The sequence below is a fragment of the Athene noctua genome, chromosome 1 (assembly GCF_965140245.1).
Source record: "Athene noctua chromosome 1, bAthNoc1.hap1.1, whole genome shotgun sequence".
In the NCBI taxonomy this organism is placed as follows: domain Eukaryota; kingdom Metazoa; phylum Chordata; class Aves; order Strigiformes; family Strigidae; genus Athene; species Athene noctua.
This window is the reverse complement of record NC_134037.1, coordinates 39,390,540-39,416,687: the sequence shown is the minus strand read 5'-3', so window position 1 is coordinate 39,416,687 and position 26,148 is coordinate 39,390,540.

Here is a 26,148-nt window from a genome sequence, read left to right as displayed (position 1 = left end):
GTTGTTATACAGCAACGCACATTATAGACAGAAACACAGCTGCTGGGAAATACCACTGACAACAACAGACACTTCTGAGAGATGAAAATGAGCATTCAGCCCTGACCTTTCAGTTTGCTTACCATGAAAACGGAAATGTCATTGTCTTGAGTATTTATAGAACACTGACTTAAGTCTTGAATCTCTTTTATGCTTTTAGTGAGAAATTGTGAGCATCTGTCACCTGCTGCTGAGGTTGAAACCGCAAAACCAAGAGGAAAGAAACAAGTATCTTCACACTAAACAGACTTCTTGCATCTTATTTTGACTCTCTGATTGTCATGGAAAACTTTTTGTATCTTCAGTAGTAATGAACTATCAGTTTTTGTGAGAATACAACCTGATTTTTTTTTAATCAATAATTATTTCAGAAGGTGCTTTTAGAGCTGCTCTGGGGTGAAGGGGCTGGGAACTCTGGGTATCAAAAAGTCCTGGCCTTGTGGCAAAGCTTGGAAGTTGCTAGTAATTTGGAAGGTGGAAAAATAAGACTGAATGTATTAAATTTCTGCAATTTAAAAATTTTTCTATATTGATTTTTGTCACAAAGGGTCAAAATGTTAAAGGGGAAACATGTTCTGTAACTGTCACCGGTGCTCTGTATAGCAGATTAGAAATGCTTTGAAATCATGACAGTGTGTTTTGCATAAAAGCTGGTTGAACAGAGGTTATGTTGGAGAAAGAAGGATCAGCTCTTTTTAACATTCCTTGCCTAAAATTTTGCTATACACGTTAGCCTGTGATTTTTTTTATCTTTGTGCCAGTCTTTATGGGACAGCAGTGCAGTCCTTAGGACAAGCAGACCAAATACGTGTTTATTCCAGATTTCTGCCTCAGTGGCCAGGAATGGATATTTAGAAAGAGTATAAAAAGTCATGTTATATTGTTTAATTCTTATGTAAAGACAACATTGATTTTTACTGTTCTGGATAAGTTTATTTCATCTGTAAATTCATCATCCCATTCAGCTCTTCATATGTGAATATATTGAACAGCTTTCATTCAGAAACCTGTGAATTCCTGAAGTAATTAATTTATGCCCACTCTGTTTTCTGCTTTTAATTAATTATGAATATACAATAAACTTTTATTTCTTATATCATGACTGGTTAGTTTCTTACAGTTCAATGGAGAGATGCTTTGTCAAAAGATTTCTGGAAAGTCATGTAATTCTGTGAATCACACTACCATTGTCAATACACTTGCTGACCCTTCAGTGAATCCTAATAGCTATGTATGTATGTGAGTCTTGATTTTCTACTGCAAAAGCTGCTCCAATATAACTGAGACATCATGTTGAGCAGATATATAATTTCTTATAGCCTCACCTGCACAGAAATCAGACTTTCTGGAGAAGGTTACTTGCACCCTCTATCAATCCCTTTAAAAAGGGGCTTTTCACCTGCTACTCTTTATTCTTGAGGAAGAGTTAGTCAGTAGATTACCACTACAGAAGCAATTCAGTAGTCTCAGAGTGTGAGTGCTACACCACTTGGTGTTAAATGCAGTGGAGCCCAAGTGATTCTATTGCTGTTATTTTATTAGTTTGTTCATAAATGTCTCCTACTGACCTTTCGGTAGTTCCTCAAACTTGTCCCTTATAAAGAAAGTGACTGTGAATCTCTTTAAGATCTTCCTAGGTGAACATGGATAAAGAGAATTAATCTAACATTTTTTATATGACTTTAATTTTTTAAAAATTCTATTAGCTCTACAAACTGTACAAATTTTCTGCCAGGGAGATCTTATTTACCCAAGTTAATCTTCAAAATCTGTTTTCATCCATCTTTTAGGATTTTACATTTGATTTATCTGAATTTATACTAATTTCTGTTTCCCTTCTTCAGATCAGAATTCTGCTTTTTGAAGGAAATCTTTATAACTTTAAATGCCTTCTTTTATTGTTGCTCAGTGGTTCTGACTTTGGTGGGTCCTTTTTTGTTTCTCTTTGATTGGAAGGTATTATTTACAGTGAGACTCCATTTTCGTTGTCTTTAAATAACCTTGTCTGCCTGCAAGAATTTTATTCTTTTATGTGTTCCTTTTAATTTGTTTTTTATAAGTTTCTTAATTTTTATGTTGTTCTCTTTTATTGAAATTAAATCTACTTTATTCTTACAAATGCTAAATTTGAATATGTAGTAGTCATAACTACAGAGCAATTCTTCAAAAATAACATTGCAAACCACATCTTGTCTGCTAAAGACTAAACCAAATTGCATCTTCACTTGTGGGTTTTCCGACTAGTAAGTTTGACAAGTGGTCGTTCATGATATTTAAAACTTGTATCTGTACTCATATGACATTCCTTCATTCTACATGGGTATAACTGAATTCTCCCATTTTTATTATCTGTTCTCCACTGGCAGCTGCTCTGATCTCTGTCTAAGCAGGTTAAAGTCATATCACTGCACCCCCTGGCTGGTAATACCAAACTTCCTATTAAGGCAAGACACTTGGAACTGTACAAATTGTTGTGTTCCTTCTGGATGTAGTTAAACTGTTTACCCTATTTTCCTCATTTAACTTTGTCTTCTCCTCTCCTCTCCCTCATATTGCATTATAGCATCACTTTAAGTTTGCGTTTCCATCTCATTTCTGTCAGAGCAGCAAGTGTCTGGTTGTAATTAGACAGGGCAAGAAAATGATGATGATTTGGTCTGGAATAGCAGGGGGTATGGCTGGCTTCAAGACTACCTACAATGCAGTTCAGGCTAGGACTGTGGGCCAGATCCTGAGCTTAGCTGGAGTCCTGGGATCAAAGGGCAAAGGGTGAGGATAGGTGACTGGGGCAATTAAAGCCTCTTAGGGCACTCAGGGCCATGGCAATTTGTACTCTGGCATTATGATGTTGAACAGTTTGTTTTTCTTCTACCTATTGTACCTATAACTTCATTCAAAGCTAGAATTCCCCCATCCTGGTTGTTTTAGTTATCTAGCATTTGTATAGAAACACATATATCCTTAATCTTGAAGGTTTACCAGTGGAGTTTGGCAGGGATCTCTCCTGAGACCTATGCTGTAAAAATATTCATAAGTGGTCTGGAAAAGGGATAATTACTCGGACAAGAAAGTTGTTGGTAATACAATGTTAATTAGGGTATTATGGATGAGAGTTGACTCTGAAGAATTGCAACTGGACCTTGTGAGGCTGGGCAGTAAAATGGTAGGTAAAATTTAGTGCAGATAAATTAAAAATGTTGCACATTTGCATCAGCAATCATCCTAATTTATCACATAGAGTGGTGGGCTCTGAGTTGACCATTAATAGTCAGAAGTGAGATGTTGGTACTGTGATAAACGATTCCATAAAAATGCCAGCTCAGTGATCAGGAGTGGTCAAAAAAAAAAAAAAAGCAAAGCATATATTAAGGGTCCTTAGAAAAGGAATTACAGATCAAAATACAAAAATATCATAACACCACTGTACATAGCCATGGTTTGCCTGCCTGCTGCCTGTTGGTTATCTCAGGAGGTTCTGGTTCTCACTTCTTATTACAGGCATGGTAAAGTTAGAAAAGGTTTGGAGAAGTACAGTAAAGAGTTTAGAAATGCGGACTGACTAAATGCATGAAACAAATGACTTGGGCAGGGGTGAGGAGTGACAGAGGCCTGCAAGATCACAGCTGTTGTGGAGAGAGTGGATGCAGTTCCACCATTCATTGTTTCTGCCAACAACAACCATGAGAAAAAAATCATCAACTGAAGGAACCAAGCTCAAAGCAAACAAAATGAGGTGGTTCTTACAGAACAGGTAATAGGTTTGTGAAACTCCTTGTCAAAGGATGTTTTGGTTGTGAAAGTTTTAATGGGTCTAAAATAATACAGATAAACTCAGGGAAGAGAAATTCATGGACTGTTGCAAAGTATATGGAAAACACTTCTAGCCCAGGAAATTTGGGGGCTGAAATAACTGGTGATTGGGAGAGTACGTAGGGAGCACCACTTATGTTTGTTTTAATTCCTTATCTTCTTATTCTTCCCTGGACTTCTCATTATTAATCCACTTATGGCCAAGAAATATACCAATCTATATTGGCTCACATTGACTAGTGACTAACAAGAAGTAAAAGCAACTAAATCTTGGCACTATGTGTCAAACATCCCTGTATTTAGAAACCAGAAATAGTTCTCACTCTATAATTCAACTCAGTTCTGCCTTAACTAGTAAATTGAACAGGGCCAGCACTTAAGCAGTGGATCCTGATCATCCATATTGTTTAATTGCTCCCGTGCTCTCTCAGACTGTTTTGACGCAGGCCAAGCAAAGCTGTTGTCCCAGACAGTGCTTGGCATTGGACCTGAGACTGATCCCAGCTGGGTAATACAGATGTCGCCACTCTGTTTTGTATGGGAGGAACAATTACTTGCATGGACTAGAGCTCTACTGTAAACTGTGGTCTTCAGGATCAAAGAATGGTCTGTGGCCTGTTTTGTTTACTAGCACAGATGTAACCTCAGTGTCTGTAGCATCAGGCTCAGACTGCAAGTAGATATATTGGGCCTTGAGCTGTTTTCTGACCCCGAGGCCAATGGGTACAGCATCCATGGTACCAAACTACTAAATTCCATTTCTCCTCCTTTCACCTTCCTAAGCTGGACAGCTGCATCCTAAACATTTCCTGGGAAGGATCCCTTGCTTGTGCCCATCCTGAACAATGCCCAGACATTCTCTGGAAGTGTGACTAAGTTGTGCAGGGTTTGTGCTAACAGTTTAAGAGCATAGAAAATGATAGTTCATTGCATCTGTCTGCAGCCTGGACCTGTTTGGTTTTTAATACCCAGTGTTCCAGCTTCAGAAAATAAGCAGTATATGAAGGATAATGGCTTTGTCTACTCTGTAATGAACTGGGAATTAACCGTCTCAGTGCTCCTCCAGCACCTGCAAGGTTTCTGCTTCTGACTGACTCATGGCTCTGCCATTGGGGATGTCAGGGCACAGCGGGGCTGGGAGTGGTGGCAGCTCCTGGGGTGTCAGGGCAGGGCCTGGCAGCCAGGGCCTGTCCTACCATCCCAGCCAGAAGCAGTGCAGCCAGGGGACACTGTGACAGCCCCAGCTTCAGGCATCTCCCTGGGCCAGGCCAGGGCCAGGCCAAGGCCAGGCTGGGTCATGAGCCCGTGGGTGGGCCTGGCTTGGTGGGGCGCATGGCCAGCAGGGTTTTGGGTGCTGGGGACTGGCCCTGCTGCGGTGTTAATGGAGCAAGGACCAATGGTCCTGGGGGCCTGAAATGGGGTCCTGGGCTGTGGGCAGGACAGGGGAAGCCCCAGGGTTGGGCAGAGACAAACAGGGCTGGCAGCGCCCTTGCGGCCCTGACTTTTGGTCACAACTACTTTCATTTTGTTCTTCCTTCACTGACCTTCTGGAGCAAGCGGCAGTATTTACTCAGCTCCATGACCCTAGCCCAGAAAAAAGATTTACATGTAAAGAAGTAATATACCTTGTTATACCTACAGTGAGATCTGAATATCTGCTGCCCTTTTGTGTGGGCTGATGGGCTGACTGCCATTTATTTGCTTTGCTGATAACCATGAAACCTTGAACTTCGGCCTCCTCCATTCCCTATTGATTCCCTTCTGAAATCAACAGTGGCCTGGGTCAATGTACGAGACCTGCTAAAATCCATAACAACTTTCAGTCCAGTAAGTTTATATCTTCCAGTGGACTGGAAGTGGTAATTTTTACCTGTTGATCTCTGTTATATTTGTCATAATCATAAGTGCAGAAGTAACAAATCTTCCATAAAAAATTTCTGTATTGCTTTAATTTTTCCATACTGGCACTTTAAAGATCAATAATACTTTGCAGAGATTAATTCAAAATCAGAAGCTGGTAGAAGACAGAGGTTTAGCAAGTGCACATAGTACTTTACATATCACCTCTGAATTTTTAAGTTGTTTGGATATTGTTCCTAGAAAAAAATCACTTTTTTTCCTTGCTCTCTGCCAGGGAGGCAGATCCGATATGATTTTTTTAAGGGATCATTAAGGACAAAATATATGCTGTTTTATTGGAGCTTACAGTTTTCACATGACATAGGAAAATCAGGATTTGCACTGTAAATTGACAACTAATTTGACAAAAATATGCTCATTTAGACATTAGAGATATCTTAACTTTCTTCTACTAATATCATGTATTAGAAAAGGATGCCCAGTGTAGTCAATGATCTTGAGACTGTGTAAAAGATAATAATGTTTTTCTCTATTTGTGAAAAATATATGTAATTTCCCTCACTTCTGTTTTTGGAAACATATTAATGGCAATTAACTAATCATAGGTTTCTTTTCTCAAACCGTGTATTTGAGTGGTAAACCATCTGATCCATGTTTCATTATGATTGTACTTGTCCTCAGATGTGCCTCAGTTCTCTGTTTTAACTTCTCCATGAATGTTCTGCTTGAATCAGACCCCGCTCAACACCCAGAGGGTATTGTGCTGGACAAGTAAGTATATCACAAAGTTGGCTCTTCCTTTCATATGGATGTTAGATCTCATTTTTCATGCCTAATCTTCCATTGACTCTTGGAGTGTTAGGTTGGGTTCACTAAAATATACAATTTCTATTAACGTTATGATGGGCCTTGTGTGAATGGTACTTTTGCCAAGTAAGGTTGGACCAGATAATCCTTGAGAACCCTTCCAACCTGGTATTCAATAATTCTATGACTATTTTAAACCAGCCTGTTTAAAAACACTGTGGTGAAGTTTTCATAGCATTTTCATTTGCTAGTAGCTGTCAGTGAATTGTACTGTCTCTTCCTTTTTATAAGCAACTTTGATTTTCCCTAGTTGCTCAGTGAAATTAGTCTGCTGCTGCTGTCACAGAGTTGGTGTTGTTCTCACAATATTTCAGTAGGGTCTATTATATCCTTCCCTCTAAGCCTATGATGAATTGTGAATGTTGTACAAAGAGTGCCGAGGTATCTGGTGGGAAGTTAGAGGCTGGTAGTGCAATTTTTTTGCTTATATGGTAAAGAGCTAAAGGCATCCTTATAACTGAAGAACAGGACAATGCCTTTTGGCATGCTCAATTCTATTAACTGCTCCAACAGACTGTCTTATTTCTGAAAACAATTGGCCTGCTCTGTAACATAGTGTCCCGATCCAATGTCGGGGGAGGTTTTGATATGATCCCAAGAGTAAAATTAAGACACAAATGATGTCAAATGCTGTACACCCAAAACAGTTTTTTATTATTAAAAAAGTGAGGCGGGGTACCGATAGGACAGAATAGAAGGAAAAGACAGAAATAAAGTGAGGATGCAGGATAGAGTCTCAAGAATAGTCACCACCATGGATCCAGCAGCGTCCCATTGGTCCTCAGTCTTCAGTTCTTCGGTGATGGGTGCACACGGATCTGGCTTTGATGGTGGGTGCACACAGAACAAAGTTTTCTGTTGCCTTTTATAGTTCATCATATCTGCTGATTAGCATATCTGCCCACTCGGGTTTTTTTCTATGGTCCCACATGTTTTTGCTGCATTGGGCTTCTGAGGGAGATATGCTCACCTCTTATCAGTTCATTAGCAATGCATGTATGGTGTCTGGCCTACACAGTAGGGCCACAAATGGCTACATGATGGGGCCAGCGATAAACACTTGGTTTCGCTCAGTATGGGTCTGCCCCTTTGATGCTTATCTAAGGAGTTTGACAATGCATCTGCAAAAGAATGGGGGGGTGCATCCTTCCATACACTCCCGCTTCCTTGAGAGACATTCCTTAGACTAATCCAAAGGCCTCAGCAGTTTGTCCTTGAGGTTTACACAGACACAAGAAAGCTTTGAGACAGTCATTTGACATTTCAGTCTCTCACACATGGTTAATATTTAAATATACTTAATTGGAACATATTGAGCCTCATGTTGCTGTTATAGTAAAATATGAAGCTTCTGTATAAAGTAGATATATGAGGGAGAAAATGGTTTTTGACTAGAAGCGTAGTTATCACTGTCTGTGTAGAGATCAAGCATCCAAACCCATAGACTTCCAGAGTATGATACAGGCCAGACCTATATATACGGAGGTAAAAGCCACTCCAACATTCTTGCAATTTTAATCAGCTTCAGTTTTTTTCCCCAGTGAGGCTTGATATGTGTAACATGCTTTCCTAAAGAGCAAAGACGGACCTCTATAACGGTCTGAAAAATCAGACTAGAATGCACAGAATAGATAGTTATGCGAAATTTCTCAGGGAAGCATCAGAACTACTCACCATCATTACTAGACTTCTTTCTGTCAATCCTCTCTTCATGTCAGAAATGAGGAACTGAGGCATAGCACAGATCAAGTGACATGATGATGGTCACTTTATCAGGATGTCTGATGAGCCAGGATCTTCTGTTTCAGATCTCTGCTCTGTTCATCAGACCACTCCATGGCCAGCCTGTTATCTAGAGACTAACAATCTTTCTACAAAAGAAGATAGCTCAAGAAAGAGTTTCTCTATGCCTGTGGATCCAACCAGCTCCTGCTGCTCAGTGTTAAAACAAAGATGGAGAATAGCCACAGTGGGACTTGTGGAGATGACAGCAGAGAGCTTAAAGACCTGCAGCATCAATTTTTCTTCTTTAAAATTTCATGTTTTATTGGGTTTTTCAGTAGTGCTTGGTCATTCCAGATGACCTTTAAAGTCCCTTCCAATCCAAATTATTCCATAATTCTATGATATATTCATAAACAGTCTGTAGAACACATGTAACTCTCCCAAAAACAGAACAGAGATAATTCATGCCAAAGGAGAAGCTTCATTTGTTTCCTTTTTAGGAAATAGGTCACAGGATTCATCACTTCGTAAATATTTTCACAGCCCACTACCTTAGAATGATCATGTCTTTCACTAAGAAATGAAGGGTGTTGTTTCTTCATTTAGCAGTGGACCAAACATGATATCTGAGGCTGAATGGGATCAGGGAATTAATCTATTCTGACAGTGCACAGAAGGTGAGCCATGGCATCATTCACATTTGGAAATTTGTATGTCCTTAAAATGCAAGATGTTTTCTAAACACAGAGTGTACTCTATGAAAGATAAAGTGAGAAAATGTTATAGTCTGGAAGCAATGCAGTCAGGTTAAGAGAGCCTGTTGATGCTTCTTCCTTTTTTTCTTTTTTTCTAAATCCCCTCCCCCTTGGATTTGAGCAATTTTAGTTAAATACTACACAGTCTTCTACACACTCATCTTCTTCTGCCAACCCAGAGCATTTCCAGCTTTGGGATCCTGATTTGTGTGATCTGGAGATTAAATGTAACCTGAAATGATGGATGCTTTCACTTGAATGCAGCCATGATTAAGAATAAGGCAACCAATAATAATTTAGGTTACAAAGTTCAATGCATAATTCATGACGGCATGAAGAGTTGAAGTCTTTCCTTCTATGGAACATCATACTGCATTCACACCAGTGTCCTTTTTAGTCTGGTTTAAAAATAATATTAATGGAACCTGAGTGCTGTCATGTCTGTTGTTGTATTTTTATTACATTCTGAGAGTTAAAACCATCTGCAGCATTATATTCTATGGATGAATCTTGGAATGACTATGTCAAGGCAAGGGATAAATACATATTGCTACCTTGTGATTGGAAAGAAAGTGAGATGTCAAGAGAAAGAAGGTAGGAATACTATCTGTGCTTGGAATCAGCAGCAGACACTTCTTGCTTCTTTAACCCTTAGAAGCACCAAATGCAGTCTCAGACTTTCTCTTGATGAGGGGAGAATATAGGAATGTGAGTGAAAGAAGGAAGAGGGGCTTCTTTCAGCTTGCTGTTGCCATAGCTTCAGCATGATTTTATAGTAACAGTGTTGCAATTTGTTCTCTCTCAAGGCATTTTGTTTAAGAAAAATACCATCCTGGAAAATCACTTTGTTTAGTCAAAGTGGAGATGATGTCCAGAGGTCCTTTCCAACCTCAACCATTCTGTGATACACTTCTAATAAGCCCATTTAGGAACATTTCCAAACTCCACAGTCTCACTTCAGCCTCTTTATATTTTTTGTTGCAAGTTGATCATCTAGGGATTCCTCTGTAAAACACTATGCTTTTCTATCCTCCAGCAAGTATATTTTTAATGTTGTGCCTATTTTCTGCCTAGGTAGATAAAATCCCGCTGAATTTGCCATCAGTTTCTTCCTTTGGATAGGAAAGATCTATGTAAGTTCGGTACTCCCTCTGTTTCCCTGCAAATATGAAACTTATTGTGGAAACTTGCCTGGCATGGGATTCTTTAACATAGAGCACTCTGTAAACTTTTCTAGAAACTCTCTTTTATGATTCAGCATGTTGTGGTCAATATTGTACAGTAATGAGCACTAAGATGGCACCAGTTTGTGTGGGCTGCATTAAATCTGGACTAAAAAAGTGAACAGTGAACCATATAATTACATAGAAACGGGATTCACTGTATGGTGGGAAGGTTTGGTCATACCTCCTGAAATAGAGTCATTATGAATGCTCAGACCTTTTTCCCTCCCCTTTCCGTTTCCTACAAGACCATTTAGCTCTGCAAAGAAAGTTCTTCACTGATATATTTGCAATGCTGAAGTTTGGTGTGTTCATTGGCATAGATGCACTAAACTTCATGTATACAGTGGTAGCCAGCTCATCTTTTATTTGATTTTGACTATGGCATGGACAATTGAGTTCTGAAGTGCTGGACAGCTGAGTGTTAATGTCTTGGCTGCAGCTGAGACTGCTTAGCAGTATGACAACTTGTGGCAATTGCAATTTCCTGACACAACTAGATGCTTGCATGTGGCTGAGTATTGTGGCTTAACAAGTTATCACCATCAGAAGCAAACAGTGGCTACCAAACTGGCAGAGCTGATGTCATGTTTTGAAAACATTAATTCTCTCACAGCAATAGTTACTTCTGCAGTTCTTGTTTGCCTGGCTCTGTGTAATTGCTAGTTGGGATGGTTCCACCTATATTCATTGTGTGTTCAGTTTCAAGATAGCATTAAAGTTTAAATCATTGACCTTGGCTCCAAATTAGAGGATGATTTTGTAAAATGTTCTCTCAGTCCCCCACCCATTTAGCAACCTCCTTGACCTCTGGGGGCTTGATTTCCCTGAAATGCAAAGATAAATCTAACTTTGTTTCCTGATTATGGGGTAATCTGTGTATTGTTTTAATACGATTTAAAATGCTTTCTTCTCTCTATCATTATTCATAGAAATCTTTCTTTCTTTCTTTCTTTCTTTCTTTCTTTCTTTCTTTCTTTCTTTCTTTCTTTCTTTCTTTCTTTTTTTCTTCTCTTTCAACAGAAAAAGTAGAAAATATATGTTTAAAATATTAGAAAATATAAGCATCTGCTTTTTTCTCTCTGACACAAGTCTCCCCCCATCTTGCCCTGGATGCTGATCAACAGCTGGTCACATTCTCCCCCTCCCCCCTCCCCCTATCTCTCACCTCTGAAACAATTTATTTTGGACTTCTCTGAACCTTGAACATCAATGTGGTGTAAAATGAAGCAGATTACAGTGATTTTAAGGGACAAAAAGAATCTTTTCAACAGTGCTGAAACTTTCCTGGTTTTGGCAATAAGAAGAAATCAAAGGTACCACTTCTGCTGGCACTGAAATTAAGTGCTTGTTCATAAGCTTGCAGTATTGCTATCCAAGTCTACAAACTGCAGATTAAATCTGGTTTGTTCCACCACTTCCCCCCACCAGCCCCAGTATTTCTTACTGCATGTAATATTTCCCATTTATACATTTGCTCATACTGATAGCTACCTTTTTCTTTCAACTGTCATTTCCCTGTGGTTTGTTATTCAGAGATTAGAATCAAACCATATATTTTTGATAAAATATTACTATACTATCTACTGTCTCTTTTCTGGCCAAATCTTTGGAGTAAGAACAGCTTGACTGTTCCTGGTGAAGTTATATTATTTTGTGCTGGTCCTGATCACATTTTCATGCTTGTTCCTCACTCCCCACCCCCTACTTGCTCTTGCCCCAGAAGAAGAAGGAAAGGAAGTTGTGGCCCAGACAAACTTTTTTAATAGTTCCCATTTACCAGACGGTTCTTACTATAATATGTTTTCAACAGTACTTGATACAGAAAAGGAATACTTTATAGGCTTTCATTGATGGAAAACAACATTGCCAAGAAGTGATGTAAATTGTTCATATCACAGACTGCACTTGCCTCTCTATCTAGCCATAAAGCTAACTTGCATGCACAGGAATATTATTATTTAATTTTGAAAACCATTGTTCCCTAAGCAAATGTTAATTGTAGTATTTGTAAGCATGTTGAGAGTTTTTCCTTGTTGTCAACTAAGTATTTCACAGAAATTGTATACATCTGTGAGAAACAAAAATGGGAAGGAAGTTTGCTCTACCACAAGGTCCAGGCAAGAATTTTTCATTTGCCTTACTATCTAATATTCAATCCTTTGCTGTGCTCCTTCCTTGGTGTGTATTCAGTCTTTCCTTTTCAAAGGTAGACTAGGCATAGTTTTTAAATCTCAAGGTGTTGACTTTGCTAGAAATCCAAGGAAAGAAACATTTCTAGTATTGCTAGTTATATTGTCATCAGTGATGGCCCACAACATCTGTTATGCCACACCCCTACTGGAGGAGACAACCAGTTGGGAAGTAATGGGAAATCAGTAAAATGAAGTTTAAATGTGATAGGTGTACTGTGCTAAGCTCTACATAAAGAAATTTGATTAAAAAATAGAGAATGTCAACCACAATACAGTTAAAATAAAGCTGGAGGTGAGTAGTCAATGATGGTGCAAAAAAAGGCAACCCTTACTTTAGTGTAAATCCAAGGAGAATATTATTCTCTTCTACCTGGAGGTGACAAAGTCTCATCTGGAAGACTTCTGCCCACTGAGAACTTAGAAACTGAAAGACAATCTGGATAAGAGCAAAAATGAAAACCACAGTTTAGGGACTGTCATATGAAGAAAAATGAATAAATTCAGGTTTCTTTGGGGGACTTTGGCATGGACATTCTGTTTGGAAGCGGCTATTCATGTTGCAATTTAACAGTGATGGGTTGTTTTCCATAGCTGCCAGAGAAGACTAAGAAGATATTTGACTTAATTTCACAGAATCACGGAATAATCTAGGTTGAAATGGGCCTTGAAGATCAACCAGTCCAACCATTAACCTAACATTGACAGTTCCCAACTACACCATATCCCTCAGCGCTATGTCGACCCTACTTTTAAACACCTCCAGGGATGGGGACTCCACCACCTCCCTGGGCAGCCCATTCCAACATATCACAACCCGTTCTGTAAAGAAATGCTTCCTAATATCCAGTCTAAACCTTCCTTGGTGAAATTTGAGGCCATTACCTCTTGTCCTATCCCTTGTTACCTGGTTAAAGAGACTCATCCCCAGCTCTCTGCAACCTCCTTTCAGGGAGCTGTAGAGGGCAATAAGGTCTCCCCTCAGCCTCCTCTTCTCCAGACTAAACACCCCCAGTTCCCTCAGCCGCTCCTCCTACGACCTGTGCTCCAGACCCTGCACCAGCTTCGTTGCCCTTCTCTGGACACGCTCGAGTCATTCAATGTCCTTTTTGGAGTGAGGGGCCCAAAACTGAACACAGGAATCGAGGGGCGGCCTCACCAGTGCCGAGTACAGGGGTAAGATCCCTTCCCTGTCCCTGCTGGCCACGCTATTGCTGACACAAGCCAGGATGCCATTGGCCTTCTTGGCCACCTGGGCACACTGCTGGCTCCTGTTCAGACGGCTGTCAATCAACACTCCCAGGTCCCTCTCTGACTGGCAGCTCTCCAGCCACTCCTCCCCAAGCCTGTAGCTCTCCTGGGGGTTGTTGTGGCCCAAGGGCAGCCCCCGGCATTTGGCCTTATTGAAACTCCTCCAGTTGGCCTCAGCCCATGGCTCCAGCCTGTCCAGGTCTCTCTGCAGAGCCTCCCTACCCTCGAGCAGATCAACACTCCCACCCAACTTGGTGTCATCTGCAAACTGACTGAGGGTGCACTCGAGCCCCTCATCTAGATCATCAATAAAGATGTTAAACAGGAGTGGCCCCAACACCGAGCCCTGGGGGACACCACTCGTGACCGGCCACCAACCGGATTTAACTCCGTTCACCACAACTTTTTGGGCCCGGCCATCCAGCCAGATTTTATCCATCAAAGCGTGTGCCCATCCAAGCCATGAACAGCCAGTTTCACCAGGAGAATGCTGTGGGAAACGGTGTCAAAGCCCTTACTAAAGTCAAGTTAGACAACATCCACAGCCTTTCCCTCATCCAGTGAGCAGGTCACCTTGTCATAGAAGGAGATCAGGTTTGTCAAGCAGTACCTGCCTTTCATATTTTTTTTTAATTTTAAATTTTAATTTTTTAATTAATTTTATTTTTCATAAATTTGCAACAAGGGTTTAATTTGGATAGCAGTAATTTTTTTAACTGTAAGGCAGGTGAGCTGTTTTAGAGGATTTCTGAATATTGGTTTGGATTAATGTCTCTGAGGAACACTCCAAATATTCTCCAAGTAATGAGTTTGAGAGTGGACTTTACTGTTACCTGGAAGTTCATATTCAACATGTAACCTTCCATCTCTGTAGCAAATAACGACAGTCAGGTTTAGAATATGAGTAACAGGCAATAATGAACAGAGACATTTTTGTAATCCTTCAACTTTCATGGAAAGTGATATTTGCAAGGTGTCAATCTTTATAGATTTGCAGGAAAAATGACTCTAAAATGCTGCCTTCCCTATTCATCCTCTCTGTTTTCTGAATCTGTTCAGGGAGGTGCAGGCACATATGATTTGTTATTCTTGCTGTTCCTGCAATCCTTCCCAGAAAAGCTCAATCCTATTTTTCTAACCACAAGTTAAGGCCATCCTCTCACATTGTTATATCACTGTTTGTGCTGGGACAACCTTTTATACACAGATCTACAAATAGCTCCCCAAGTCTTGGAGCACTTGGTTTGATTTTGTTGTTCTGTAACTTTCCTATGTTTCAAAAGCAGATTTCTCAGAGCCTGCCGTCACGGCTTGTTGCTTCAGTCTGTTAGGGTGCCTGGAAGTGGAGATGGTATGACACACAGTGTAGTGTGAGAGACTGCAGCTAATTCCAGTTGTCTTCCTAAGTGCATGGTAGTGAATACAATGTCATTCCTTTAAGCCAACACAACCACAGAGATGCAGTAGGCACACTCATTTTGACTTACATACTTCTTACACGGGGCAGCAATGAAGTAGTTAAAAACACATTGATATAACTAGATCTAATAGCAGCAAGAGGATAATTTACTGTTTCAGCAATCAGACAAGCAAAGTGTAAGTAAGTGTTGGGACTATTGATGATTGAGAAGAATCTGTTCCAGTCCAACCCTTAACCAGTTCTTGTATTAAATGTTTGTAAAGCACATATCTCTCCAGTGGACTACAACAGAGCATGAACTCATTTCATATCTAGTCTATGTCCAGCAAACCTCAAATAGCATCAGTAGGAGTAAGCCTGACACATTGAAACAGCCATAATGTATTCAGTGTCTCATGTGCACAGTAAAATAATATTTTTGGTTTCATTTTAAAATGATTAGATGACAAAGTAACTGAAAAAAAAATCTGTCACAAAATAACATCTTATCAAAAATAAACACAAGGATAGCTAAGTTCTTCTCCGTGTCTTAGTCTTGCTGTGCATGGGTTTAGCACAAGGACATGGAACATAACAGCTCATTCTCCCCTGTGGTCCTTGCACAACAAGGACAGTGCAGTGAGTCATGATAGCAATGAAGTAGCAGCAGCAGCAACACAGAACTGAATTTCCTTTGTTTTGTATGTTTAATTCTACCTGAGTTTCCTCTCACCTGTCCTTATTTCTCCCTCAATTTTAATAAGGAAATATTTACTAATAGTTGGAATATCCTTGCTTGTTGTAAATACACCTTTGGAGTTTAAAAATTCTATACAGCTCTATCTATTAATTTCCATTTGCTAACTATGTTTTGTTTGTAAGAGTAGAAAGTGAACGATAGTTATAAAAATATATATACTTGAAGAAGCTGAGAAGACTGTCAGCGGGTCTGAGTGCAATGTTCACCATAAGACAGCTGAGCACTGTTCAAGCACAACTCCCTGACTCCATCATAACACTGTAGTTAATAGTAACAATTTTTTACAGTTATGTATTTGGGTAAATAGGGACAAATACTTATCATTGGAAAGTGATGACACCCTTTTTGCAGTTGACGGTCATGAGCATGGTACATATTTGCTACAGGTTAGTTGACCCTGAAATGTGTTAATATGTTTCTCAAGGATAAATTTTCTATTCATTACACTTAGTTCTATATTTCTCCTCCCATATCCTGCAACTGTTCTTGAGGATATAGCCCTTAGGCATGTAGCCTGGCGCTCTTCAGGATATTCAGAGATACATGAAGCAGATCATTAGGAATTCACTGTGCAGTCTTACCTGTGTTTATCTCAAAGACATTTATTTTCATATATCATAGTATTTACTAGTACTTGGGTCTTGGTAGCAAGCAAAGAGAAGTATTTCTTCATGAGCTACTGTGCAGTTTTCCTTGTACTGCACTTCAGTTTTATAGCTGGTCTCAATGTGTCATGCATCTGTTTTTATTATCCATTCACTTTCATTGTTTATGTTCTAATGAACAGACAGATTTGGGACGTGAAAGTGAACCTGTCCAAGGAGGGGAAGAAAGCTCTGTAGGAGGGCCCATAGAAATTGTAAAAAATCTCTGTTTCCAAACTCATTTTTCTGTGAGCTCCCAGTTTACTTCAGAGGTGTTTCGAAACTGCACTCTTCACAGTGAAAACCCTCAAGTTTGCATCCCAGGTGTTCTGGTACCTGCTTCCCATGGATGCCAGTGCTGCCTTTACTCTCTGATCCTCTGAAGTGAGAGTGTGCTCTCTAAAACTCCTGCATCTGTCACAGCATTCCCAGCACCTGTGACATGTGAGTGTTTTTTTTTTTTTACATGTCTTCCAAGAAGTTTTCTACGATGAGTGTTTTTGCCTCAGCTTGCTGTGGGTACTCATTGCATCTGAGTGCATTTTGTTCTCCTGTGGCCATGCTTTTCCTAAGCATAGAGTAGTGCATTGTGCAGTAGAGGTGTGGACTGAAAGTGGTGGGGTAGGGCTATTCTGAGTCACAGAAGTGTCAGCCATTGCCTTTTGTGGAAATGCTCAGTCTCTGGAATCATTCTGGCCAGGAAACCCATTTACTCTTAGCCAGATCATAAAAGCGACCCAAAGAACATCCTAAAAGTTGAATGGAGAAGAAGGCCTTAATGAGAAAATTTCACTCCTTGACAAGTTTCAAAAAGTAAGAAGATGCTTCTCTGTTGTTGTTTATCTATGAAATGTGTTCACAGCATGGGAGACTGTCTGAACCATGTACAGAAATACCTTGCTGAGCAATTTGGAATTGCCTTAATGCTAGGATTAGTGGGAGTTTCCTGTGGTGGTCACTAGTATTCTTCAGTGAGCATGGAGCATTTTCTCCACTCAAAATAATTACATTAATGAAAGAAAAAAGGAAATAAATCATACCTCTAAACTAAATGCACTACATAGGCAATTCAATGTGTGGGATTGAGAACAGCAGAGGTGGCAGTAGGCTGGTTTGACTAATCAAGTCAGGTTAATCTCTTCTAAAGCAGCAGACTTCAAGTCAGAGGAAGATCTACTGTTGATGCAGGTTAATTGTGAGGTTAATACAAAATAAATGTGGGTCAAAAAAGATGTATCAGTTAGTGTCCTGCATGGTTTTTATATGGTTTGAACTTCTATTTCAGGCATGTTATTCATGCTTCCAGGTTCCTGTATAGATTCCACACCAAATACAACTTTTATAATTACTAAGTATCAGCTTAGTGTGGTTGAGTCCAATTGTTCGAAAGCAAGAGGAATTAGCCTGCTTGTAAAATGGCTGTACTGTTTCTAGTATACTGACTTTTCTTGTTTTGAATTTGGTATCGTTATCCTGTGCTGCCTTTATAACTATAAAAATCTGAAAGTTTACAAGATGGTAAAGCAACATGCAATACTAAGAAGAGTCTTAGGATAGGTTCTGTCCTAAGAGTGTAGGAATTCCCTAAGAATGTTGTGAAATGTGTGCATCTGCCTAAAGCTACCTCAACAGCCTCACCTATACCAGTAAGATTTTAAACTCTGGGTTTGCTACGCTTCTCTGGGAAGACTGTATTTCTTTAAGCAGACAAAAGTGACCTTACCTGACTTAAGATAATGGGGCATCAGGAGTACCTATGCAACTGAATAGGAGCCATTTTTAGGAGACTAACAATTTATGATGAAGGGCATCTTGCCTGTAAATGGTTATTTCTTTTTCCTAGAAAAGTGTGAAATGGTAAAATTCAGTATCTCATTTTGGAAAAAAAATATTTTAAAGAATAAAATTCACAATGAAAATGAAAGAATTGTGAATGGTTCTGAAGCTTATGTTACTACAGAAAAGTGTTTAATTCCTGAAACGCCCTTGGACAAAATACCCTATACTTTAAAGTTAAGTACACTTACTGCAGTGGGAACAGAGAAAGTGTGCCTATGTGTATTTTTCTTTGAACCACGTCCTCAGCTGTACTGAAAACACAATATATGTTTCTGGTAGAGCAACTGTTCCATTTCATATTTATGGGTAAATCAGTACCCAAAACCAATGGCAAAAGCTAGTGATCTTGTAGATGAAGAAAACGCCCTATAATTTGCTATTGGCATCACAACTCTTGGAATTTTAATCTTTATTCAAAAAATATATGTATTTAAACACAGGATCTTCATAAAAGATGTTCAGACCACACGTAGACAAACACTGACTAGACAATTTACCACATCCTATGCAATTCACAACTCTAAAAAGAAATTTAGTCTTCTATCTTTTTTACTTTTTTTTTTTTTTTTTTTTTTTTGGGGGGGGGATGGGGGATGGGGTATATTTTTCCAAAAGTGCTTTGCTCCTAGTTTTACCAGCAAAGAGTTTGCTTGGATGTGAGTCTAGACATACTGTGATTTGAAGGGAACAGGTACATTCCACATCTCCTGCCAGAAAATCTGTTGATTCACTAGTTAGTGTCACTGATAGAAAGAGCAAGCTGAGCAGAGCAACTCAGTGAGTGAATGGGTTAGCTGTGCAGGGAGCATACACTTCAAATTGGATTAAAAAATAGCAAAACCTGCTGAAGGAAGCATTCGGGTGTCTCTCTCTGGAGCTATTCTGCCTGAAGGCTGATGTTTTCAGTTTGACTGTTCTGTGTGTTCCAGCAGAGACACACATACATTATACTTTGCCTTGGAATCTTCATGTGTTTTATCGAAAGACTGCTTAATGTAAAAAAATAAACAGTCTCTTGGAGAAGGGTTTGGAACCCAGGTTTTCCTATTTCCCAGAGACTGCCCTAAATGATTTGGCTGGAAAATAACATTCCTGGCCTACTAAATCTTGAATTCCTTTACGAAGGTGGAAGAGCTCCAGTAGAAAGAACTAAAACCACCACATTTTCTTCTGCCCCACATAGTCTGTACATCTGCTGCTAGAGCACTCTCCCAGACAGTGAAGAAGAAGGGATTGAAGTCCTTTTGCTGAACACACCGTAGGGCCCAGGGTTTCCATGTCCTTTTTAAGTGTGCTAGTCATGGAGCTGTTGGTTAAAAAAAAACCTAACCAAAACTCAAATGGCTGTCCTGTCATGCTTTTAAAAAAGCCGATAGTTTAAGCTCTCAAGCCTCAGGACTGGGGAGGGTTTAAGACACTGTTTCTCACAGATGATATTCTTCCTCTCTTGGGTCCCAGTCCTTGGGGAGAAGAAGGAAAGGACCATTTGAGTTTACAGGTCAGGATCAGAGGGGAGGCCAATAAAAAGGATCATTGTGGTGAGAAACTGCTACAGACTACACAGTCAGGAAGAGAAGATAGATAAAGCCTGTTTCAGAGAATCAAGACACCTCATGAGAAAAAAAAAAAAAGGTCCTGGTGATTCATGACTCACTCCAATATCTGCTGGTATGGCAGGACCATAGAAGACAATTAATTTAGGGGATATTTGTAGTGTGCTCAGGACAATTTTTGATGCAATCATTGGATGAACCAGTAAGAGGAAGGAGTCTGCTGGACATGCTGCTTACGATCAGGGAATAACTAGTTGGGAATGGGGTAATCGGTGACAGCCTTGGCTACAAGGACCATGAGATAGTGGTTGTTAATATGCTGCAGGAAGCAAGGTAAGTACCATAGACCAGAACATGGATTTCAGGAGAAAACACTTATTCTTGTTCAGGAAACTAGCAAGCAGGATCGTGTGAGAGGCTGTCCTGAAGAGTAGAAGAGCTCAGCCTTTAGCAGGAAGGAAAGTTTGTTGTTTGTCAAGGACAATCTCCTCAAAGCACAAGAATATTCCATCCCGATCTGTGAGAAAATGGGCAGGAATAACAGGAGACCAGGCTGGATGACCGGGGAACTCTTGGCTGGGATCAAATGCAAAAAGGAAGTGTACAAGAGGTGTAAACAGCGATGAGCTAACAAAGAAAGAATATGGAAATATCAACCACATGTGTGGGGATGGAATTAGAGAAGCTAAAGATCACCTGGCATTGAAAATGGAGAGGGATGTGACAGCTAACAAGAAGCACTTCTGCAGGTATGTTGGCAGCAAAATGAAATACCGACAAAATGTGGTGTCCTTATTGAAGAGGAAGACAATCTAAAGAAAATAGGACTTGAAAAATCCTGATGTACTGTGTTGCCTTTCTCTTGCGCTTTTCTGGCAAGGTCTGTTTTCAGGTCTCCAACATCTCCGTGCAAAATTTATGGGAAAGAGGTACTGTCTACAGTAGAGAATGATCAAATTCAAGACAAAATAAGGGAACTAGATGTATACAGATCCATGAAGAATGCTGAGGGAGCTAACTGTCCTCTTTGAAAGGTCATAGCAATTGGGGGAAATGAAAAAAGTCAGGTGTTACACTTCAAAAGCAAAGGGCAAAATGGAAAACCCAGGGATCTACAGGCCTCACCTCAGTCTCTGGGAGATTGTGGAGCAATGTGTTCTATTAACTTATTTGATAAAGAAAAACATCTCAAAATCTATGTATATAGCCATGAAACAAAAAGAAACTTAATTCTCCATTCCCTCAGACACAGCTGGAAAGAACTGCTTAAGAGAAAAGTCACTCTTGCAACATTTCTGAAGATAACTGCCATGAAAAGTGTCTTAAATCAACCAGTGAGGTTTTTTTCTTAATCCTTCAACCCTTTATTGAGCTAGTTATATTATTTCCAGAAGACATGTAATTCAAGAATGATCTGACCAATTTTGAAATAAATTTTATTTTAAATTCTATGAATAGATCATACTTAGATGCTTAAGAATTATGTTACTTTGAAAAGGGGACATAAAACAGCAAAAGATGCTTAATAAAAAGATTATGGTATCTTGCAAATGAATAGCTGGCTACTTAAATGTCAGGATATTGCGATGTAAAAAGTATTGACTATTCACTGAAATGAATGCTCATGACCAAGTATTATTAAACTTTAGCAGATAATCTTTATAGCTTTTGAAACAGTCTCATTCTGGAAGATCATGTCTCAGTGGTTAAAAGAAAATGAGATAGTAGCTATATAATGGAAAGCACTATTGTATTAATTCTAAAAGAAACTCACTAAATGCTTAATACTAACAATGGGGTGACAGAAATGCGGCTGCAAAGAATTTCCTTAAAATGGCAATGCTTAATGTTTCATTTAATTTTAATGGAAAATATATGAGACTGCTATTGAGGCTGGGTGGGCGAGATGATCACTGTCATTCTTAGTATAACTGAGGGGCTTAATTTTCCATAGCTCTTTAATTGTTCTTTCATCTTCCCCAGTCCCATCCTTTGCTTCCTAAGAGCATATATTTATTAAAAAATATTTAGATTTAAGCTGGGAGATAGGTTTTAAAAAGCAATGATTTTGTTTTCAAATTAGAACACCATTTTTAAATGAAAAAAAAATATTAATTTCTCAGTGGTCATGGTCAAATGTTCTTCTCCCACTAGAACTATATATGCCAATTCTACCAAGAGGGTTATTTGTATCTTGAAGTTATGTCTGTTGTCTAGGATGTGGGGAATTGGCCACTGGCAACCAGTAAGAATCATTTAAGGGAAGGATTTGCTCATCAGTTTTGGACTTGGTGGGTTTTGGACATCTCATTCATTAATTTTGTGAGTGATGACTCAAGACTCACAAAAACTTTTTCTTCCCACATTTACTGAATTGTTCATTGTATCCTTTATTTTAATGACTGTGCTAGATCTCAGGGAATGTCTGCACTAAGTGTTTTAGACACTACTTTTTCCATGCTTAAAAGAGGTAAAAATTTTAAAAGGCATTTTTATTCACTGATGTAAAAAAATGGTACGAGAAAAGCAGATATTTAACATGAGTAAATTGTAGAAAACAAAGAACAATATAAGATTAAGAGCTGTATCAACTTTATTTTCACTCTAGAGCTTAGCCAGCTCAAAGGTGAGAGCTCACGTTCAGCCTGGGACTGCAGTACATCACGTGTAGCAAGGTATTGCTGTAAGGTGAATGTGTTTGCCTGAGCTGGGGAATGCAGAAAACACCTCCTGTTAATGCAAGTAAGCAGCTGAAATAAATGCAGCTATGACATTTATAGCAGATAAGTAACTGAAGCATAGGCTTTTCTCATTGCATGAGTGCTGGCTGACACAGCAGATGCTCCCTGCTTTGCATTCTTTGGATGAGCAGATGACTAGTACTCCTTACTGAAAGAGTTTGAATTCCTTCATTCTCCTCCAGAGATGGCCCACAGTCTTTGTTTCTTTAAAAAAACTATGTAGGGTTGTTACATGCTTTGTGATTAGCTTGCAACCTTATGAGAGGGAGAATTGCACTCATTTACAGTAATGCATATTGTGTCAATACACTGTATAAATTATGGAGTTTGCAATGCCTTGCTTTCTTCTTGGACCTTTGTATTTCTTCTGACACTTCTGCCTTCAGCAGTTTGCCTTTTCCAGAGGACTAGCCACACTCTGTTACAAAATGCTTGTTCACAGCTCTTTCTTTTAGTGTATGATAGATTTCTGTAATAGAACAATGTTCAAATAATGCTCAAAATTGTCAGAGATCAATTTATGAGTTTTAGTAATGTAGACAGAAAATCTTTTCCTAAAATCCTTTAGGAAAAAAGGATTGCTTCTATCTGTTGAAAAGTCCTTTGAACTTGCTGTTTAATAAAGCTCCACTCTTATATACATTTTGTCTGTAAAGTGGAAGGCATAACTATGGCAATGAATAAAGAGAATAGCTTCTATAATATGTCTTTCCTTGGAAAACTAAATTGTAATTATTCATAGAGATTAATTTATAGGCCTCAAGTAAGCAATATCCAGTTTTTTCTACAGCTCTACCATAGCCTAAATATATATATATATATATATATATATGCAGTAAAATTGGATTGAGGTGGGTGTTGTTGACACCTTTTAGGTATGAACAAAAATAGGTGCAGTGGCATTTATCTGTAAATACCCTTGCTCTGAATGTATCTGTCAGGAAGCCGTGTCAGCCTGTATTCTAAAAGAAAGAAGGAGGGTTCAGTGCATGGTGTGGTGCAGACAACTGAACATGTACTTGTGGAAATGACTTACAGCTTACAGAATGGAGTCTCTTTAGCTGTAGTTATAAAATCTACCATTTGAATTTCTGCATGAAATTCAAAGACTCCAACTACCAATAAATCAGTCTGCATTTCCATCTTCTTCCAAATAACCTTCAATGAGGTCACCCAAAAAGAGATAAACAACAATGTTTCATGCAATTATGTGCCTCTGTTGTTGCAAAGGGAATTACAAGATGAGGCATCTCTGAAAGATAACATGAACATGGTTTCTTTTTTATTTTCCAATAAATGATGACTTGGAAGAAGATTTCTCAGCAGAAGCCAGAAGTGAATAGTAAATTATATATTTTTCTTTATGTGCCGTACATGCTGGTTTTATGTTGGGAGAAGACCTGGGATTTTCAAAAGAGTATTTGCAATATCATACTGCAAAGTTTGAGAGGCGGCCGTTAAGTAAATTGGGAATTTTATATATGGAGGAAGTATTATGTTCAAGGCTTCACTGCTTGCTATGATTAGAGTGCTCTTTGTGGGAGATTTGTTAAAAATTTCTTCATCTTGGACACCTGCCAAGCTTAAGGCTTTAATGCTCTGAGGCTGAGTCAGGGAAGTGGGGACTGACTGCTCTCAGAGCTTCTTGACTTGCCAGGAGGTGGGTGTGGGAGGTAGTACGCAAGTAAGAAAGAAGAGGGACATGAAAAATAATCTCAGCATTCCGTGCTAATCTTTTGTTTAGAAGAAATAAATCCATGGCTTCAGGTTTTTGAGCTATTTTCCAAACTTACCAACAAAAACGGACGTTTTAGAGATATGATCTCATTTCAGGCTGATGTCAGAAAGAACATCTAGTAGCTTGGTATAAAAAAACCCTAGAAAAACAAGGATTAACATGGTTCTGAACATGGATAGTTAAATATAGTACCAGTCTATGATAATTATCAAGTGAAATAATAATTTTTGACATAGAAAATAGCTTCTTCCAAATTTTTTCATTTGTTAACCACTAGAAATCTCTAGTGGATCTCTGCATGACTGATTTAAACATGCTGAAAATAGACTAGCTTTTCTGGATCATGTTTTATGGATCTTAACTTTACAGCTCCTGAGTGTCTTAGAAGCATATGCTGAAAATCATTAAATAAACAGAAATTGCACAGACAGTAAGAAATGACAGCATTTGTATAATCAGATCACTGTAATCAAGTATTCAACAATTATTAGAGCACATGAGGGGTCTAATACACAAAGCTCAAATGCTTTTTGGAGGGACAAATGGTAACTGGTGGGTTTTTAAAAAACTGCTAAAAACTGGGATATGGCTGCAGGATTACACACGGAGGACTGGATCCTCAAATCAAGGCAAGACAAATGCCTGGAATGTACCTACCTTTGATATACTAACATTCACAAAACCTGGCTAGTACGGATACTTCACAGATACTGCTTTTCAGCTGGGAGATGAAGACTGAAGCCATGAGGGAGCTACTTCATCAGTCTCACATCAGCTGTTACTGAAACTGTCTGTGCTTCATGCGAGCTGAGGACAAAGCAGCACAGGTTAGCTTAAATTGCTCTCGGTGTTGGATTTGCCTTTAACCTAATATATACTACCTGTGCTTCTACATCAGCTGATATCATCTTGCTCAGAAGTTAGAGAGCATAATGTAATGACCTCTTTGTGATAACTCTCTGCTCTTCATGTCTCATGCATGCTTGTCTCTGACATACTGCCACTACATGTGGATCAGCCGTAGATGTGGGAAGCTTGTACATTTCCAACTACAGATCAAGCTTGCACCCAAATTGGCCTTTTTTGTGTATAGTTTCATATTCAGGTTTGGTGGTGGATGTATGTTGATTTGCTGCTGTTGATTCATCTATATCTAATTGAAAAGTGAGAAAGTAGTGGTACAGGAAAGACAGTTTATGTGTCTAAATGTGTTCATTTAGGGCTCCCTGTGATAACTCATAGAGGGATTAATAAATTTGGGGAAGAAATGGGACCATTAACTTTATAAATGTTGACCTCATCCATAATGTAGACTGTAGATTCAGTCCTTTTCCATATCTACTCCACAAATTAAGTTTGATCTATAAATGCCTGGTACATACAGGCATGGGAATTAAGAGTGCGAAGGAAAATAGCTTTTTTTTTTTTTTTTTTTTCCATAGAGGGAGAGTAATCTAGATTAAATGGATATGTCCAGAAAGAGCCAGGCAATGAGCTCAAGAACCAGACCCCAGGTCATTATATAAAGATAGCTGCTAATTTTCTTTCTGGCTCTGCTCCAACCACCTCCCTCCTAGACAACACCTAAACATGGTTGAGATGACAGTACACCATAGGGACTGTTCCAAATGGTTGGTATGGGTGAAACTGCAACAAATTTGCCTTCCTCTATCCTATTCAGTCCTCCACTCTATCCCCAAAACTTACTACCATCAAACATGTCCTCTTGCCAGAGCCAGGGCATGCAAAACA